Here is a 20,661-nt window from a genome sequence, read left to right on the forward strand (position 1 = left end):
CAAAAAAGTGATCTGCTTTTTCAAAGGAGAGCTTCCACACTGAATGGACGCTATCTCGCATGCAAGCTGTGATTACTATGGACGGAATGGCCACCAGGGCATCTGTGCTTTTTCCACTTTCCTCCTCTTCCAAAAGAACTCCCTCTTTCCTGTCCACATACACCTTTTTCCAAAAGAGCTCCTCCGGAAAAAGGCTTCTTCCTCATAGAAAGAGGGTTACCAATGTCAGAAAAATCCCTCTGTTCTTTTGATTTTTTTCGAAAGAACGTGATTGCAGTGTGGACGTGAGTGAAGGTTTTTTCAGAAAAACAGCCATTTTTCTGAAAAAAAAACAACCCCTCTGTACTGTAGTGTAGACATAACCTCAGGTTTACCAGCAAGTCAGCAGCAGGTCTGTGAACAGAATCCAGGGTTCCTGTCTCTCCTGTTTTCACTCTACTAAAGAATAATTACTATCATTAGAGAGTTGCACAAGCAAAACAAATAGTATTCAAGCAGAAAATAATGTGGAGAAGATTCTAACATGCTATAGGTGGAAGAAAATGTACTCCTGTAACAGTGAATGTGATTGTGTTCTAGACCAGTGGTTCTCAAACCTTTTGGTCTGCGGCCCACCCCGCTCAACGCAGACCTTTCCATGGACCACAAGCGAACCACCCATGATGACAAATTGGATGTAGGAGGGGGGTGGAGGTGCATGGTGTGTATGGAAGCTATGGTGCAGGAGCAGTCTGGGTGGGAGGTAGGGTGCAGAAGAGGGCTGAGAGTAGGGATGTGGCCAGGAGGTTGGGTGCAGTAGTGGGTTGGGGGTTCAGGGTCTCTGTAGGAGGGGATTGCCATGATTCCAGCCAATGGGAGCAGTGGGGAAAGCCGCCAAGCAAGCATTTTCCAGCCACAGTGAGGAGGAGTGGCAGCACATGGAGCCAGTTTTTTCCCCTGCAAGTCGGATCTGACCTATGAGGCTTGTTCTCCCCTCCCCCCCATGGGAAAATGGCGCTGGTGCTCCAACCTTGGGGGCAGGGTGCAGCGCCAGTGCAGGCTCCCCGCTGCAAGGAGGGGCAAGCCCTGAGCCCGTGGCCCACCTGCAAGGTGGTCATAGGGCTCTAGTAGTCCACAAACCAAACTTTGAGAACCACTGTTTTAGACTTTGTGGTCTTTTTAGTGATGTAACTTATAGGGTACAATGGATACTTGAATGACTCTTCACTTAATGAAACCACAAAAAACCGACTTCAGGGTCAGAATGGTAGGTGTTTGTCTCATCCTTTTCCCCAGTGATATTTGTTTGAAATCTGATTCCCCCTTCATACTTTGACTCAAATCTGAACCATTACATATTTCACATGCACCACCCACTGAATTGCTAAAATTCGGATGCATACAATAAAATTTATTGTACCACATACTACATTGCTAATGCCACTTCCTGCAGTGCCTGATTTCTCCCCACAGATCTCTTTTCCAAGTATTAAATTCAGCTCAGCACTCCTGGTACAGAAACTTAAATGCTGGGCAAGAACAAACACAATGCAATGTGCCAGCATGGTACAATGAAATGCAGATGCAGTAAAAGTCTCATATGTATACAGCCATGGCCAAAAGTGAATGTAATCCACACATCTTCTGTTTGTGGTGTACTGTTCCATCTAGAGGCACCGAGACCACTTATACACTACGTCTACACTGCCAGTTTTTTGCGGAAGAGGCAATGCAAACGAAGCACTTATTAGCAACTTCTCGTGCTTCATTTTCATATTCTCTTCCGATGCTTTTTGCGGAAGAGGTTTTTGCGCAAAAAAACCCCTAGTGTAGACGGGTCCATTTTGCAAAAAATCCCCTTTTGCGCAAGAACCTGTAAACCTCATTTTTTGAGGAATCAGGGTTCTTGTGCAAAAGGGGTTTTTTATGCATAACGGACCCGTCTACACTGCTTCTTTTTGTGCAAAAACCTCTTCTGCAAAAAAGAGGCAGAGTAGACGTAGTGACTGAGAGAAAGAATAACGAGTCAGCTGTACAGCCTTAGCTTTTCGCTCAAGTGGTAAAGGCTCGTACCTAAGCTCCACAGACCCTAGGTTCAATTCCACCTGTCGGCATTATAAAAGGGCTCATCTCATCAGAAGTACCAGTAATCTCAAGAAGAGAGAAAGAGAGAGAGCAAGAACAGATTTCCACAAGATTTCCAGACCAGTCATGCCCAGAGACCGAGAGAGGATTTAGATAAGGACCTCAACTTCTAGGTGCTGATCTACAGTGAACCTTCTAAACCAGGGGCTAAATGAGGCAGGAGGGAAGCGGGCAGGTGCCTCTAGGGTCTGGCGATTCAAAGGGGCCCACGGCTCCCAGCTGCTGCAGCCAGAGTCTCAGGCCCTTTAAATTGATGCTGGAGCGCTGCACAGCACGCTCTGTTTGGCTATGTGGGCTGGGGTTGGGGTGCTGCTCTGGGCCGTGTAGAGGGCTGACTGCTCCCAGCTGTCCCTTCCTCTTGAGGCCACACCTATTCCCAGAGCGCGAAGCCTGTGGTCCACCTTGCCCAGGGGACCCACGGAGGCTGTTGGCTCCCCTGAAATGAGAAGTATATACATTGTGTAGATTTAACAGCGAGGTCATATTTAGGACATTTCCCTTTTTGATCACAACCCCACAGATCATATCCCCTTCCATTCACAGTTGCCAAATAGCCAGCAGCAACTACAGCAATTGATTATTTGGAAGCATACGACATGAATTTTAAATGTTTTGTGGGTGACTCCAGTTCCTCCTTCCCTTCTTAAATAGCAATGACCCTGAGTAGAGACAAGCTTCCTGGATCAGGCATCATCTCCAGCTGCTTTTTACAGGCATCCAGATTCTTTTTTGCAATAAAAGACCAAGTTGTGCCGAGATGCACGAAGGAACTAAGAGGAGAAGCCAGCATTCTGTGATCAGTGAGCGAGTGCTCCAAGGACTAGCAATGATAAATAGATACCGGTTTGTTAACCACAAAACCTAAAGGCAGAGCTAAAACTGGCTCTCCTCACACAAACAATGCAGGTATACATGACTAATACACCAGAGTCCTGTTGATGGGTCTGGACCTTGTCAGAAAAAGGGCTGCTAATTAAGGGCCAGCTGCCTCTCGGCCAAAGTGCAAGTGTGGATGGGGAGAGAGTTCAAGGAATTCTGTCCCCTTAACCAAGGGTTGGGCACAATCCAGATCCTTGTGCTCCTTGATTGGGGGTCTCTGGCAATGCTGGCATAGGGGGAAGGACAGGTTCTGGCCCATCTTAACGTGAACCATTGTAACCAGCGTCATGCCAGGTAGCACCTGCTGCTCTGCGCCATACTCCCACCTTCCGATCTATTGCAAGTGCCAGGGAACCCCCCCTCCCTCCCCCCACACACTCATAAGGGAAATTAGGAAACTCTGATTTGTAACCTTAATGATAGGTAGAACAAGAGAGACTGTGGACCCAAGAAAGCCAAGTATTTTAAGGCATGGGATATAGGCCATTGCCAGACACAGGATACCAGACAAGATGTGCCATTTGTCTGTTCTTAAATGGAATTTCCTATGTTCCTGACACTGAGCAAACTATTTATTTATAAAAGAACAGTTTCTGGTTTTGCAGAGATGGTATACAGTGCATTCTTGTTCTCTATTGCTAATTCTCACAGCTAAATCCAAACCTTTAAAAGTAATTTATTTAGCCATATGAATTTAATGAGACACAAGTTGGCAATTTGCTTTGCCATGTAAAAAAAGGGGCGACTCTTTAAAGGCCTAAAAATTTAGTTCTCTTCCAAGTAATTTTAGAGGTTTCTCTGAAGCTTAGCTAACTTAACATGTACCTCCATGGATTAGAAACTAGGCTAAAATCCTCACAAGATCAAGGCCAGAATTTTCAAAAGTGATTGTATGCCTGTCTTGTTATACCTTAAAGGAGCCTGATCTTCACCCAATGCTTAGCACCCTTTAAAGTGTCTCCAGTTTGTCAGTGTGACCTCTCTGCCTCAGTTTCTCCTTCTGTAAAAAAGCAGGTAGCACTTCTTCCCTATGCTACCCCCAGGAGTACAGATTCTGATTTCAATTACTTTGGTGTAACTGAGTTCAGAATCTGATCCAAAATGTGATAAGAGAATGAGTAAGTGCTGACAACTATCACAATCCTACTTGTATTGTAACTTGCACATTGTCTGTAGGGCAGAGAACAAATTTTCACACTCATTTCTAGACATAATCCTGACACTTACTAGCATAGTAGATTTTTTTTTCTGGTGAGGGATTTTCCAATACCACTACATAAAATTAGCTGTGACTGGACAAGATGCAGCTGAACACGCTGGCTTGCACAAAGTGAGCTCAGCCCACAACAACAGCTTAGTCAGAGCTGTTTTATGAATTATTTTTTGTAAACAGTGTTGATCAACAAGTGAATTACCAAACTATATGAGATCATCAACTTTTGAGATGGTCTGAATGCTGGAACTGGGGCTGGGACAGATACTGCTGGCTGTAAGCTTAGTCTCTGGGGGTATGTCTACACTACCCCGCTAGTTCGAACTAGCGGGGTAATGTAGGCATACCGAACGTGCAAATGAAGCCCGGGATTTGAATTTCCCGGGCTTCATTTGCATAAGCGGGGAGCCGCCATTTTTAAATGCCCGCTGGTTCGAACCCCGTGTAGCGTGGCTACACGAGGCTCGAACTAGGTAGTTCGAGCCCCGTGTAGCCGTGCTACACGGGATTCAAACCAGCGGGGATTTAAAAATGGCGGCTCCCCGCTTATGCAAATGAAGCCCGGGAAATTCAAATCCCGGGCTTCATTTGCACGTTCGGTATGCCTACATTACCCCGCTAGTTCGAACTAGCGGGGTAGTGTAGACATACCCTGGGATAGAATCCTATGACAGTCCACACAGTAGACTCTAGGCAAGAAAGGATGGCATAACACGTGCCAATTTGTATAGTATAATCATAGTCAAGCTTCCAGAAGGCACCCTGTGGCTCTGTGGTGATTTGAAATCTATGTCCATGGTTTGCACATGGCCCCTCACTTCATAGAGGCTAAAAAATAAACCCCAAAGGCTCTTCTCTATCCCACAGATACGCACACATGCACTGTGCAGTATTCAAAATCCGGATGCATTTGTCTTTTAAGGCAACCTCTAATATAGCTAGTCTGTGAAGTCTACAGAAACTCCTGTGAGAAGGCCATAGGTAACTCACAGTAGCACTTGGAAACCCCTCTCCCACACAGGTATTATCCAGCCAAGAACAGCATATGCTTCCTCATATGCTTTAAGCACAACTACAGTTAAGTGGTTGTTTATGTTCAGAAGTGAACAGAACAATCAGTGTAAATGGTGATCTTTATGGACATGACCATAGGTTAACCTTTATTCCAGACAGTGTCATCTTGCCTAAAGGTCTCTGGAAGCACAATATGTAGTACAATCCCAGAAAGGAATACAAGCATTGGGAAACAACATAATGCCAACTGCCTGATGGTGGCATTGTTCTTAGCAGTAGTCCTTTCTGAAGGAGGTTCCAAAATGAAGCTGTCTGGTTTAGGTATCTGGATGTTCTTCTTGCAAGGTACAGGTATCGCCAGTTATTTGGCATTGTGATTCTATCAAGCCTTTCCTGGCTTTGCTGGTGAGAGAGGATAAGCTTGCAGCTAAGGCACTGAACTGAGAATTAGGCAAAATGGATTCTGTTCTGAGCTCTGACAGGTTTCCCTGCATCTTTGGCCAAGTCACTTACACCAGACTTTTTAAAAAACTGCTCAGGCACCCACAAATGGGATCTGCTTTCTTTTAGGCACTTAGATAAATTTGAAGGAAATCTGGCCACCAGTGTCCCTGTGGGTGCTGAGCACGCCTGGGGAAATGTCTCTTATAGAGAGGCCTATTGTGGGAATTGGGTTGTGTTCACTCTAGTTGCGGGTACTGGGCACTTGAAAATCCACCTGTAAGCTGTTTTGTAAATTTGGTCCCACATCTCTCTCTGCCTCAGTTTCTAGTAAAATGGAGGTAATACTATTCCCTACCTTACCAGAGTACGTGGGAGGGTAAGTTCATGTAAAGTGCTCAGATGCCCCTTCAGCAAGGGAGTGGCGGGGGGAGAGGTGCAGTTTTTAGTATACTACTTTTCCAGACAAACCAATCGTCTGTTTTAGCAGGAGCGTTCGACACTGGTACCCAGGGCTAACTCCATGTGTGTGCGTCTACACTGCACCTTTCCCTTCAAATAAGTTACATAATTTGCACCATGCAAATAAGCTATGCAAATTGCGTGGCTTATTTTGAGGTAATTTCGAAATAAAGTGCTATTCCAAAATGTCCCTTAACCTTCGTGGAACGAGAGTTATAGGGACGCCAGAATAGTGTGCCCATTATTTTGAAATCTACTTCCAGTATCCCAAAACAGTGCCACAGTGTGGACGTAGCCTGTGAAATTCACGCTCGTGTTGTTTTGTGGATTTTTCATCTATTATTGTAATTATTTGTCTTGAGGTAGCACCTAGGGTTCCCAGTTGTGGACTAGGGCTACGATGTTCTAGGTTTTATACGAACACAGAACAAAAAGACAGTGGCCACCCCAAAGAGCCCATAATCTAATACAAGAGATAAGTGAATACCACAAACAAATGGGAGCAGAAGGAGAATGGTTAAATGCCACCATTCTTGCCATTTTCTTTCATTTGGTTTTACAAGCCCATCCTTTAGATTTGCTTTAATTTCTGTTTAAAAAAAAAAAGGCTCGTCATATCAGATGAAAAAACTGAAATTCCATACTTTGTTTATTTGTTATTAACTCAAAGACCATGTTGGGTTAGGAAATAAGCCATTGTTCATTCACTAGAGATTTAATACATCTCCAAACTGGGAGATGTGGAAGATTCTGTGTTTCCTATAGCATATGCTATCAACAGGGGCATCTACTAGTCCTTCTTCCAACTCACCACACCTCCTCGTCTGGCAGCATGGATCTCCACATGAGTCATCATGGTACCATTATTTTCCTTCTCGCAGGTAGGCCACACTTCACTTTTCTATTCTCATCCCTCTGGACTACCAGAACCAGTCCAAGATAATGCCACATGGAATTATCTCATAAGTCTGCTGAAGGATGTCCTGCATACTGGCTGTCCTCTGGCTACATTTGCTAAACACAAGATGCCTTAACTGCATGCTGTTTTCAGGGAGGGCAGAATGACAATTTTAGGACCACTGCTCTTTTTGACCCCTCTGCTGTCCGTCGGTATGAGAGCCAGATATTGATTAATATCGTTCATTGAAGTGGAGGAATGCTTCTAATATTTTTAGCACACAGCAGTACCACAAAGCAATGTAGGCTAGGAAGTGAAAAACCAAAATGCTGTGTCCAATATAAATTACATGGTGTTTCTAAGGAAACAAAATAAACACCCAAATTGGAATTTGGCAGACATGACAACAGTAAGACCTCTAGTCTTATGAAAAGTTCCATAAGGTCAACCCAAGACAACTGCTGAAGACTACAGTGTCACATGTTAAACAGCAGATGGCACCTCCAGCAGCCAATCTGCCCAGCAGCCAGTCTGCCCTAGCACCTTACTGGGACATTTATTGCTTATGTTTAATCGGAAATAAGAGCACCATCTACCACTGTTGCTGACTGCAATGTGCCAGGGGCTGCTTGTCCCACAGCTCTGCCCTAGGCCTGCCCCCACTTCTCCCAAGGCCCTGCCTCTTCCTGCCCTTGTTCCACCCTTGCTCTCCTTCCCTCCCCTCCCCAGCCTCCTATATGAGACAAAACAGCTGACCACTGTGGGCAGGAGGTGTGTGGAGGGAGGGCAAGGCACTGATCAGTGGGCCTGTCAGTAGGAAGCACTGCCGGGGGGGGGGGGGGGCAGAGGGTGCCAGTAGGTGCTCAATACCCACAATTTTTTCCCAGCCCTGGAGCACTCTTAGGCTATGTCTAGACTACAAGCCTCTTTTGAAAGAGAGTATCTAGACTACAAGCCGATTTTTCGAAAAAGCAAGCCTTCGATTTACTTTTGAAAGAACGCGGCTACAGTCTAGATGCAGGTGAAGTTTTTTTTGAAAAAAGGCTATTTTTTTTCGAAAAAGCCTTGTAGTCTAGACACACCCATGGAGTCGGCACCCAGGCCAGCTACTATACTGCTAAAGTCACTTCCTGTAGCACCTGAATTTTCCCTACATATTTCTCATTCAAGTATTGAATTCAGTCCAGCCCTCTGTGATGCAGAGACTTAAGTGCCCTGCAAGAATTACCCTGCAATTTTGTGTTACAGTAGAACCTCAGATATATGAGCACCAGAGTTTTGAACCGACTGGTCAACCACACACTTCATTTGGAACCGGAAGCATTCAGTCATGCAGCAGCGGAGACCAAAAAAATAAAATAAAACCAAACCAAATAAAAGAAACCCCCAAACCAAAGTACAATGCTGTGTTACACATAAACTAACACAAAAAAGTGAGTTTTAAATAAAGATTTGATAAGGTGAGGAAACTGTTGAAATTTAATTTCCTTGAAATTAAAATAGTTAAAAGCAGCATTTTTAAGCTGTATTAAGTCAATGTTCAAGTGTAAACTTTTGAAAGAGTAACTTTTTTTTAGTTGTGTACACACTCCATTTTTGAAGTGTTGATAACTGTGAGGTTCTAGTGTACTTCTACCAGCCTCAGCATAAAAACAGAAGAGCACAGCAATATTGCAACAAGCCTACTGGGTTTTAAAATATCTTGTGAAATAGAACTCTGTTACTGTAACCGTTTTGAGAGTCAAGTTTACTACAGGATAAGCCACATGGTACAAGAGTGTTTTATAGCGCAAAGAGTGAGTTTAAATATCTCAGTGAGACAAAAAGTTTCCTATTACAGTTATTGTTGTATTAAGCGGTGGAGCAAGGGAAGGAGGAAAGGACAGGCTGATACTTCTTGGATCTGAGCAGAGGTGCTGAGTGCCTCTGCGGAAATGCTAAATGACTTCAGGTTCCTTTAGTTTCCGTGGGAAATTAAGGACAATAGTATCCCTGACCTCAGCAGTTTGCAGAATCAGGCCTTTTGTCTATGAGTTTGCACTGAACTAGAGGTGTAAATTCACAATACACCTAATGGTGTGTGTGTGTGTTTGTTTCCTCATCTAATATATAAAGGAGAATGTCTGTATGTTTGTGCACTAGGACACTATAAGAGCTACCGCAACCAAACTTTGCATGGGATAACCTGTCATCCAGGAGAAGGTTTTAAGGTACTGTGGGAGGGAAGAGATGAGAGACTGACGCCTCTCCCCGGGGCTGCACGGACCTTGGCAGTGTGGGGAGAAGAGGCTTCCTGGGGGGAGGGGCGGGGACAGTTGCTCACTAAGGCCAGCGGAGGGACAAGGAAGCGGAGGGTGGGCTCGGGCGCCAACAGCAGGCATGCAGCTCCCTTCCCCCTCCCTCCCCTCAGGTTCCTCATCTCAGTTATATCAACTGTCAACTTATATTTCAACAATGTATACTGACAAAGTGCAAGGACAGTCACTTAAAATAGTTGGAATTGATTTGGAGACATCTTGCTTTTCACATGGACAACTCTATGTTGCATGTTCAAGAGTTGGAAGCAGAAAAAAATTGTACATATTTGTTAAGAATAATGACACAAAAATATAGTTTATTATAAAGTTTTTTATGATAACATGTAAAATTGGTTGTTTTGTACTTTCTAAAATATTTTAATCCCTATAGAACTCAGTGCAAATTTTCTACCACTCAAAACATGATAATGGACTTCTGTTTTTCTAAATTTTGTTCCTCCACTTTCCCGAGCAACACCTGGTAACTCCCGCTAGTTTTCACATAATAAGCAATGAGTAGCAAGTATACAGGGACAACAACTCAGAGAATAGCTCTAACTGTCCACAAATATTTGTTTTAATAAATAATTCTTCTTGATTTGCCTGTGTTTTGTGTTCACTTTCAGTGAATATTCTAGATTAGTGTTAGGTATGGTTAGGAAAGGTTTTGGAAACAGTATTTCAAGTGAATATTAGAAGATATTCATTGCAAGTGCATTCTAACCTTATTAAACAGAGTATTTGTTTCTGAAATCTGATTCTATGAATTATTTTTATCTAGTTGGGAAACAGAGACCATAGAACTTATACGTCCTATTAGATTTAACCAACGCTGAATTTCAGGTGCTGAGTTTGCAAGTGGCAGCTTATCATGAATAATCTACAGTCAACTATCAAAGTGCATCAGGCCTTTAAAAAATGAAACTTAAAAATGATTTGGCATTTTCACAGTGGCACAAAAATAGACATTTTAGGGCTTCAAATTACTGTCTCCCTGTGACCAAAAATCAGCCTTGCTTTTTCAGATGGCAGTTTTTTTATAATGAGAAGTGATACGTGGATATTATTTCCAATTTCATATAACCATGGACTTTGGCTGGGGAACGTGGGCAACAACTAATTTTCGGATGCAAACTTTTGGCTCTATAAAAACATCTAAGTTTAATTAAGGAACTGACAGCTCAAATGGAGCTATGCTAGGTGGAACAGGGAGAATTGCAGGAGTCTCTGTGGCAGGCACAGAACTGCCACTGGCTGCAGGAGGAATCCATGGGGAACTAGTCCATGACAGGGGGGGAAGGATGCTAATCTAACACATGCACGTCTCCCCAATGGAGTGTTTCCGGAAGATCATCATACAGTTTAGTACACGTCCTGTAGTTCCCCTCCTATAGGTGTTTCCCAGAGAGGAGGTGATCTGGATCATAGCAACTGGAGGAAGAAAGGAGCTCCAGCCCTCACTCCATTTGCTACATCTTCCTGCCAGTTCAGGGTCCTTCACTGGAGAACAGTCCTCGGTGCTATTCATCAGGGCCTTGCCGTGACAGGACAGAACCCTCATGGTTACTCAGGGTGCATCTACACTGCAGCACTAGCTCAAAATAAGCTATTGCAATTTGAGCTATGTAAATTGTGTACTTTATTTCGAGCCTATTTCGAGATGGTCTGTTTCAAAATTTGGTGTAGATAGCGCCAATTTTCAAAATAGACCGCTGTTCTGACAAGTCCCTTAATCCTCGTGGAATAAGGTTTTCCAGGAGGTTGGAATAGTGTGCCCATTATTTTGATTACATTTCAAAATAACCAGAGTATCCCAAAATAGCGCCACAGTGTAGACATGCCCCCATTCACACAGAGATTGCTAAAAAAATGTGAAAAAGTGGCAAAGTGCAATAGTGACTATGACCTGACAAACAGGTAGGCTACGTCTATACTGCTTCCTTCTTGCGCAAAAGCCTATGCAAACAAAGTGCAGATTAGCATATTGCCACACTTCATTTGCATAATTAATTAGGGGCTGTTTTTGTGCAAGAGGCTTTTACGCAGACAGGAGCTGTGTAGATGGCACTTTTTTGTGCAAAAACCTCCTCTTGCACAAGAGCCCCCTCTTCCTCATCTTTTCAGGATGAACGGCTCTGGCGCAAGAGGGGGGTTTTGTGCAAAAAGGAACTGTCTACACAGCTCCTGTCTGCGCAAAAGCCTCATGCACAAAAACGGCCCCTGATTAATTACTCAAATGAAGTGTGGCAATATGCTAATCTGCGCTTCATTTGTATAGGCTTTTGCACAAGAGGAAGCAGCATAGATGTAGCCGTAGTGATTTCTGAATTATACAGTTGTCGAGTGTTCACAAATCAACTTCAGCTACATGCTGGAAATTGTTCCCAGGGCAATTGCTTTGGCTTTGGAACAGGGTTAAAGGGATCCCCTGTGAGAGGTCACAGAAAGTAGGGATGGGGTCTGCTTCCTATTTGCAGAGGAAAAGCTAGATTTGGTTGAACCTCTCCCCCCTGCTCCACACACACCTTTCAGCAGTGCTGGCAGGAGTCTCTCCATTCATTGGCACACACTGTGCAATTTGTGGGTTCTCATTCTAGTCTTTTGGGTTGGCTAAAATGTGGCTTTGGCCCCTTGAGTGCTCCTCCCTAGCTGACCAGCAACCACAGAGGCAGTTTATTGCTGAACAGAAATCTAAGAATCACTTTTGGCCAAGAGTGCCTTGGAAAATTCACTTCCTAACATTGCTTTGGTTTTATTTCAAAAATGTCTTGAGCAGCACTGACATTTTTGGAACAAAAGACTTATTTCTAAAGGCCTAAAGTGTCATTCTCCTCCTACCCTCCCCCCAGCAAACAATGTGCTATGCTACTACAGTAATTTCTAGCCTCTGGCTGAAAGGGAAGGAGCTCAGAGTGCTGCTTTTTAATTTTAAATCTATTTTATGTGAATGTGAGTGCTTTGTGGGAGATATTGAATTATCTGCTCTGTAAATTTAAGTTTTCCCTACATCCACAGAACAGGCAAAGCAAAGGCTGGGAGCCCTGGGCCCCACTGAATCGCTGGGTCCTGGGGCAACTGTCCGCTTTGCTCCCCCTTGTTGGCAGGCCTGCTATCAGCTCTGATCTTCTGCTCTCATTGGCGTTCCATGCAAAGTGGAGAGAATAGAACAGCAAAGCAAATATGAGCTGTGTGGATATGAGAACAGAATTTTTGCCTAGCTTTCTTCAGTCTGATCTGATGATATAAGATTTGAACAGCCATGGGGCCTTACCATTTTCAATTATGTTTCTTTAAAAAACATATTGAATAAATCTGAGGTAATATTGGTAACTCTACTGGAGAAGTTATCATATCTTTAGATTACTCCCATTCGTAACAGAGAGGGTCTTGTTGGGCCCTGGATTCAGTTTTGGAGAAGGGATAGCAGCAGTGGCCAAAAATGCTTTCCCCTCCAACTTTTCTTGACTTGGTGGCCAAATGCACATCACAGCACCGTGATCTGTGCCCTCCGTCCAGAGCACTGTAGCATAGAATGAGACTCCCCATTCAGCAGCTTCTCCGTGCTATAGATGTTCCAAAGAGCAGTTTATTTCTGTCTGCTCAGCATGTTAGTTTGGTGCCCTTTGTGAATTAGGCCCTGTGTACCCTAAATGCCACTCCTCTCTCCATCCAATCCTTGGCAGTTGAAATCAGCTGAGATGCGTGACCTAGATTTGTGCATCTGAAGCCTGGTCATAGAATCGTAGGGTTGGAAGAGAGCTCTGGAGGTCATTGGGTCGAACCCCTTGCCCAAAGCAGGATCAACTGGTGAACAGAGTATTCTCAGCAAAAACCTCTCGATAGTGAAATTTGGTTTCCCATCCCCCATCCTCCCCAAGTTGGTCTAAAATAGCCCAAATGAATTGATGAGCTTCTCAACAGGTAGCATAGCCTGTTTACACAGGCCTTTCCTTAGGGGATCAGGGAAGACAGGTTTAGGTTGGGATGTTCTCCCCCAGTGTTGTTTGTTTAATGATCTGCAAATATGGAATTTTTATGGCTATTTTTAAATGTTGCCTTTTGGGGTTGCTTAGAACAGTGTTTCTCAACCAGTGGTACGAGTACCCTTAGGGGTTCTCGTGTTGGCATACCCCCCAGACTTCTCTCAACTGAAATTTGGAGAAAACTGAATTTCTGTTTTAAGTTTTAGAGCGCTTTATTAGTTTTGTACTTTTCACACCCCAAAATTTCATCACCTGCCTGGCTACAATTAAGTTGTTTAAACAAATGAATTGCAGTGGTAGAAAAAAATGGTGTGTCTGAAAACTAGGTACTAGAGGTACTGATACTTTTTTTTAAAGGGGTAGTTTATGAAAAAAAAGGTTGAGAAAAACTGGGGCTTAGAATGTTTGTGACCGACAAGACATTTATAATTTTTAAAAAAATCAATGTGAATAACTACATACATGGACCACTTAGAGAAGAAGAATGAAGTGTGTGTATAGTATAATATACATGATGAAGGGATGCACTAACTGAATAGTCTGGTGAATCACAGGGATGGCAATATGTTTCTTAAATCCTTAATGGAATATCTCCTTGGAATTAAGTATTATTTGTGACTACCCATCTGCTGTAGGTGTAGATGAGGCCCTGTAATGAAAGATGTCCACATACATACACAGACACCACAGTCATCAGTTTATTGTGTACTTGCAGCACTGGGAATAGAATTTATGACCTTTGCTTCCACAAACACAGCTGCTCCACAAACTGTAGGCTCTGCAGTCAGCAGAGGGAACTGATAAAATACTCAAACGGGTCTGAGTCCCTCTCTCTCATTCCCATATCTCGTCATCTAGAAAAGGGCACTGGTTCACACTTACTTTCAAGAAGAGACCCTTATCTCTAACCCCTCAGCAGTTTACCCTTACATGTCAGATGCACTGAATTTTATTTAACCAGCTTCTGCCATGAAATATACATGCTCGCACCAGATCTCAGTACCTAAAAAGATGCCCATATGCTCAATAGTGATTCAAGTCGATCACACAACTGAGATAGATTATGTTCATTATACACTAAAGTGATATGAGAAATCATTGCTACATTTCAGAAGTATATGAATAAAGGCCAAGCAGAATTATTTATTGCAAAGATCCAGCCTAGCTATTAAATAGCTCATACAAGAAGATCCTGAGCTAGAATCCTTGTCAATGAGGTACATGTCCGTGGCCCTGTGTAATTTAAGCAAAAAAAGAGCACCCTTGTGTGCTGCCAGTACCTCTTAAACTCTTTGAGGAAATGCCACCCGAGAGTCACGTCACTCACCCACATAATCCCAGCATATCACAGCAGAAAAATTAGGAGGCATCCAATTATTCTAAATCTCCTTACTTTTCATCCAAAATGGAACAAGCTGCCAATGCTCCACTATACTTTCCTGTTGCCCTGGTGTAGCCCTTCCTAATCCAATCTGGTGACCAAATATAATCCTTAAAAGCATAAAATTTGGGAGAATATTATCTCTGAAAAGGGCAAAGAACACAGATGGTATGTTAAGAAACTGAGTAATGACAGAATATTCAGAGTAAAATTCAGCCCTTTTCTGCCTGACATGTAAAATGAAGAGGTGGTAGAGAGGTCAAAAATGCTTGAGCTGCTCTGTCTGCACACTTCAGAGCAGGTCGAGTGCTCGAGTGCCACTTATTCCTGCTGCAGAAGTGAATAACTTCTACTTTCCCCAGTATAAGCTGCTAGACAGTGGCAAAGTAGCCTGGTCATGCCTCAAAACTGGATAAAACACCCCTTTCTGCCTGGAGTTGTTGAATATGGATGGACTAGCTATAACCAATCTTTCAGTATAAAAGTCAAGAGTGTTATTCTAAATTGATTGATAGAACTAATAAAACTCTGTCTTAATTCAGACCCATTAATGCCATCATAATATAGACAAAGAAAGTACCTCCATGATTCCTAGGGTACAAATCTGAGGAATAAAGTGCTGACTACAGAGAACAAGCTTGAAGTCTCTCGGTCAATTTCATGGCAATCTGTATACAGGCAGTCCCCGACTTATGTGGATCCGCCAGGCGGCGACTTTGCTCTGGTGTCCCTGGTCTGCTGGGGGGTCCAGTGGCTTTGCTGGACCCCCCCAGCAGACCAGGGGGACAGGAACAAAGCCGCGGAGCACACCCGCAGAGGGACAACCCAGGCGGTGGCTTTGCTCTGGTGTCGCTGGTCTGCTGGGGGGATCCTGCAGGGAGATGGGGAGCAAAGCCTTGGAGCACGCCCGCAGCGGGACAGCCCAGGCACGCTTGGGCTGTCCCGCTGCGGGCGTGCTCCGTGGCTTTGCTCCCCGTCTCCCTGGTCTGACCAGCAGACCAGGGAGATGGGGAGCAAAGCCTCGGAGCACGCCAGCAGTGGGACAGCCGCGGCGCGCCTGGACTGTCCCGCTGCCCACGTGCTCTGCGGCTTTGCTCCGTGTCTCCCAGGTCAGCAGACCAGGGAGACGGAGCAAAGCCGTGGAGGACTTGGGCGGTCCCGCCACCCCTATCTCCCTGGTCTGCTGGAGGGGGGGTGCAGCTAGTGCCCCCCCCAGCAGACCAGGCTTTTCTTGCCTACCCCTGGGGTAGAGCAGCTGGGGGCTGCCGGGTTGGTCCCGCAGTGCCGCTCTGGACCAACCCGGCAGCACCCCAGCTGCTCTGCCCTAGGCGTCCTGATTCAACCGCTGATGGTCAGTTTCAGCAGCAACTGAATCAGGACGCCTGGGGCAGAGCAGCTGGGGTGCTGCTGGGTTGCTCCAGTAGCACCGAGGAGCCGCACTACTGGAGCAACCTAGCAGCACCCCAGCTGCTCTGCCCCAGGCGTCCCCAAGTCAGCCGCTGCTGAAACTGACCAGTGCTGACTACAGGAAGCCCGAGGCAGAGTTGCTGTGCCCCAGGCTTCCTGGAATCAGCCGCTGATCAGTTTCAGCAGCAGCTGACTTGGGGATGCCTGGGGTTCTTAAGTTGAATCTGTATGTAAGTCAGAACTGGCGTCCAGATTCAGCCGCGGTTGAAACTGATCAGTTTCAGCAGCGGCTGACGCCAGTTCCGACTTACATACAGATTCAACTTAAGAACAAACCTACAGTCCCTATCTTGTACGTAACCCGGGGACTGCCTGTAAACCCTTCTGTTTCAAACCGATTCACATTTCTTTGATTTCACTACAGACTCTACATTTATACCTGTTCGTTAGTTTATATAGCAGCCCTTCAAGGTGCATTACAAACTGCTACCTTCCTTCATCAGGTCATTTGCACAAGCCTCTTGGTCTTGGTTCTTCCCATTCTAATACACAGCATTTCTGATCCGTGTTAGTTCTTTTAATTGTCTGTCTCACATGCTCAGAGTTCTCTCTCAGGGCTCTATGTCCACCATGAACATTTCTATTAAAAAAAAGAGAGAGAGAGGAGACAGTGCCCCCAAAGGCCCCTATGACCAGGAATGTTTATGAGGCACTCTGACACCACAGCAATGGTGATTACTGTCTACAAAGTAAGCAATGGTTTAGCTTATGTAACAAAGGGACTGGTACAGAGCCCCTTAATATCAGTAAAAAACAGGACTATGTAGCACTTTAAAGACTAACAAGATGGTTTATTAGATGATGAGCTTTCGTGGGCCAGACCCACTTCCTCAGATCAAATAGTGGAAGAAAATAGTCACAACCATATATACCAAAGGATACAATAAAAAAAATGAACACATATGAAAAGGACAAATCACATTGCAGAACAGAAGGGGGATGAGGAGGGGAGGTAAATGTCTGTGAGCTAATGATATTAGAGGTGATAATTGGGGAAGCTATTTAATGTCTTTGTTTAGACCTAGGTGATAAGTGTCAAATTTAAGTATGAATGACAGTTCAGAGGATTCTCTAGATTGGCCCCTTAGCCCAGGGGCCCTTATAACTCCTGTTATTTCAAAATAACAAGTAGAGCATCCACACTTCCGAGCCTGTAATTTCAAAATAAGGGGATGGTTATTTCAAAATAATAACTCCTGATTTCTTGGGGTACATCTACATTGTGGGCTAAAGTCGAATTAAGCTATGTGACTTCAGGTACATTAACTGTATAGCTGAAGTTGAAGTACCTTAACTCAGCTTTAGGTGCTGTCTACACAGTAGGAAGTCGAAGGAGGAACACTCTTCCTCTGACTTCCCCTACCCCTCATGAAATGAGGGTTATGGAAGCCCATTATTTCGAAATTATTTCAAAATAATGGGCTTGAGGTGTAGACATGCTCTCTGCTATTTAGAAATAATGCTGCTGTGTATACATGCCCTTGGGGTATAAGCTTATTTTTAAATAGTTATTTTAGACGCTATTATTTCAAATTTAGTTATTTTGAAATAATTTCCTAGTGTAGACATGTCCTTTAATGAATAGTATTAGAACATAAGTGCCAACACTGAAATAAATGACTGGACACATCTACCCCGATATTTTTCTATCTTCAGTATGTTCCCTTCAGTGTGGCTTTAATGCATTCCATCAACCCAGGGTTTTTTGTACCATGCTCATTCTGCTCATATCTGAGCACCTGCTTCCACTCTCAGTCCTAATATTTGTAATATATCTCCACCAAAAGACTGGGTGCAGTACTTAATTTGTCTTAGGGCTTGCCTTGGATGAGCTCCAGCACATTTAGACTTATAAGGGTATGTCCGCACTAGCGGACATTTAAAAATGGCGGCGCCCGGCTTTATGCAAATGAAGCCCAGGAAATTCAAATCTCGGGATTCATTTGCAGCTCTGGTTGCCTACATTACCACCCTAGTTCAAACTAGGGTGGTAGTGTAGACATACCCTTACAGACTAAGCACAGATTGGGTTCATCTATGGACATTGTTTTGCTGTTCAAACTGAACAGTATTATTTGCTCTTTGAGCAGAAATTAGACTTCCTAAAAATCAGTTTTCATTTCAGCACCAAGAAAAATGAGGGCTGTGTTACAAACCTTAAAAGCACACATCTAGAATGATTACTTATTTTGCATCCCACTTTCCTCAGTCCAGTATTATGAAATGATGCTAAGCTGAATTAACTGTCCATTGTAAAGGATAAATTGCCCTCAGGAGATTCTAGTTTAGTTTAATTAGCTACAACATTTGAGGATATATTTTCAAATGCAAAAATAACACATTTCACATTTATTTCTATGAACTGTTCTACCAGATAAGGTAAACAGAGTGCATCAGAACTAAGACCTCATGGTATGATTTTACTTCAAGCTAAATTCCACAAAGAATACATTCCTAAAATTGTATTTTCTTTGGTCTTCTTTACAAAAATATCAAGAATTTACAATTAAGTGTTAGAATGTCAGCTAGGAAAAAACTATTAAGCTTTCTTTGTAAGTCTCATGGAAGAAGTTAAAATGGATTAATGTTTTTTTCAAAAAGAACAGTTTTTATTCAAACCTAAGCATGCTGTGGAATGTACTGTATTTTGTGCTTAGTAGCAACCTCAGGATTTTTTTTTAAACACTTATGTAACCTTTCAGGCTAACAGTTGAGGATGTTCATTTTTTATTTTCATTTGAAAGATGAAATAGATAATGCATAAGATGCAGGAAAGATCTCCTAGGTACACTGCACAGAAAACAGTAGCATGAACAGTTATGCTGAGGTTATAAAACTTTTGTAGCTACTATATTCGTAGCTATTGTGCAGAGATGGTAATAAAAAGACATTTTGTCATTTAAAAAGTCTCAGGAAGGAAAGCAAAGATTTACTTGAAAAGGAGATTTATGGCTACAATGAAGACAATACCAGTTTTTAACTGCAGAAATGTACTACATACAGAGTATGTGCACAGCAATCAATATCTATTGTTCTCATACTATTAATTCTTGATTTCTCTCATTGCTGAATAAATACTATGGAGGAATTCTAGGATTAGGATTTGTATGATGGAATTTGTTTAAACAGGTGACCAAGTGTTAAAAATACTCTTGCCCACAACTTGAGAAACTGGGACAAATCATTTAATCTCTGAGAGGATGGACAGATGAATAGAGAAAGAGGAAAGTTAAAACATCTTTAAAATATTTTCTCCTTCAATGTTTTTAGCTTCTTAACTATCTCATTTAGGCTAAAATATTTGATCTCTTTAATATTCAAAATTTTATATGAAGACAACTTTATATATTTATAAATATAGTTCAAACAGCTATAGATATAATTCATCAACACAGTGTTTTTATACATGATCTATTGTTGCAAGAGGTGGAATTTTGCTCTTAAAATATGTACTTAAATCATGTTTAATCTCACATGGTGAATGTCCTCCCCTTTTAATATCCACCTTATTATTGTTCCTTTGTGAAGGCAGTAGTTGCTGAAGCTGTCTTGTACATTTTAAAAAAACACCCCAAATAACCAGCAGGCCTTTTGAGTTTACTGTATATTTTAAGGGAAAATGTTAGGTATCTTTAGTGTGCACTTTTGTTGATAATTTTGACTGAGTTATCCTCACTGAGGTGGAAAATATTAACAGGGTAAAAATGTTAAATTTTTACTGGGTATAGTACTAAACTTTTAAAAATCAATCAGAACAGAAAAGAAGTGTTTTCCCCATCTCATATGTTAGTCTTTCTCAGCAAGATATGTTTTCATTTCATTGCTAAAACAACAGTAAGTTACTAACCTAAATGTCAGATGTCTTGACATCTGAAAAAAGCTCCACCAACAGCACACAGCAAGACAGTGGTTCAGCTGACATTTAGACTTCCTCAAAACGAGACTGGTAGAAGAGAAGCTTGAAGTAGCAATAATCTTACCTTGAGTGCACAAGTTCCAAAGAGAGGAGATGACTGGCTCGCAATTGTGGAGGACTGTGAAAGTGCTCTGATCAGCTGCTGGTAGCAGGCACTTGGCTTTTATGTGCAGGTGGGAGGAGCTACTCCTTACAGTAGGTGGGCAGTGAAAAAACAAGCAGGCAGAACTCAAAAGGCACTGTACCGTGGAATCTGTTCTTCAGGGAGTGAGAGGGAGAGGAGGAAGAGAGAGTTTGAATGGTATTCACAGAGGAAAAAAATCCTAACGTATTTATTTGTTTTGTATTCCTCATTTGATTATCGCATTTATATTATTTCTAGCTGGTAAGTTATTCCATTATATCACAGGGCTGGCCTTACCATGAGGTGAACTAAGGTGGCCGCATCAGGTGCCAGACTGTGGGGGGGTGAGGAGTGCCCCTAGAACTCAAGAGTGTAGAAAATTGTGTCTGCTGCTGGTGCAGTTGTATTCTCTCTGCAATACCATGAGAGGAGTAGAACAGGAAGAAGGCAGAATTGAGACCT

At 43.1% G+C, this 20,661-nt stretch overlaps 1 protein-coding gene across 2 annotated transcripts in view; it reads right to left on the reverse strand.

Moving 5' to 3' along the window:
• Positions 1-20,293, reverse strand: part of COL8A1 (collagen type VIII alpha 1 chain) — a 122,078-nt gene extending 101,785 nt beyond the window's left edge. The window contains exon 1 of one of the 2 annotated variants that reach the window (XM_006130674.4): positions 20,140-20,293. The gene's annotated coding sequence lies outside the window, so the exon portion shown is untranslated. Of the gene's footprint in view, positions 1-20,006; positions 20,114-20,139 lie in introns of those variants that run through there. The other variant, XM_075907130.1, reaches the window with a different exon arrangement.
• Positions 20,294-20,661: the final 368 nt, after the last annotated feature.

This window comes from Pelodiscus sinensis, chromosome 1, assembly GCF_049634645.1.
Source record: "Pelodiscus sinensis isolate JC-2024 chromosome 1, ASM4963464v1, whole genome shotgun sequence".
Classification (NCBI taxonomy): Eukaryota; Metazoa; Chordata; order Testudines; family Trionychidae; genus Pelodiscus; species Pelodiscus sinensis.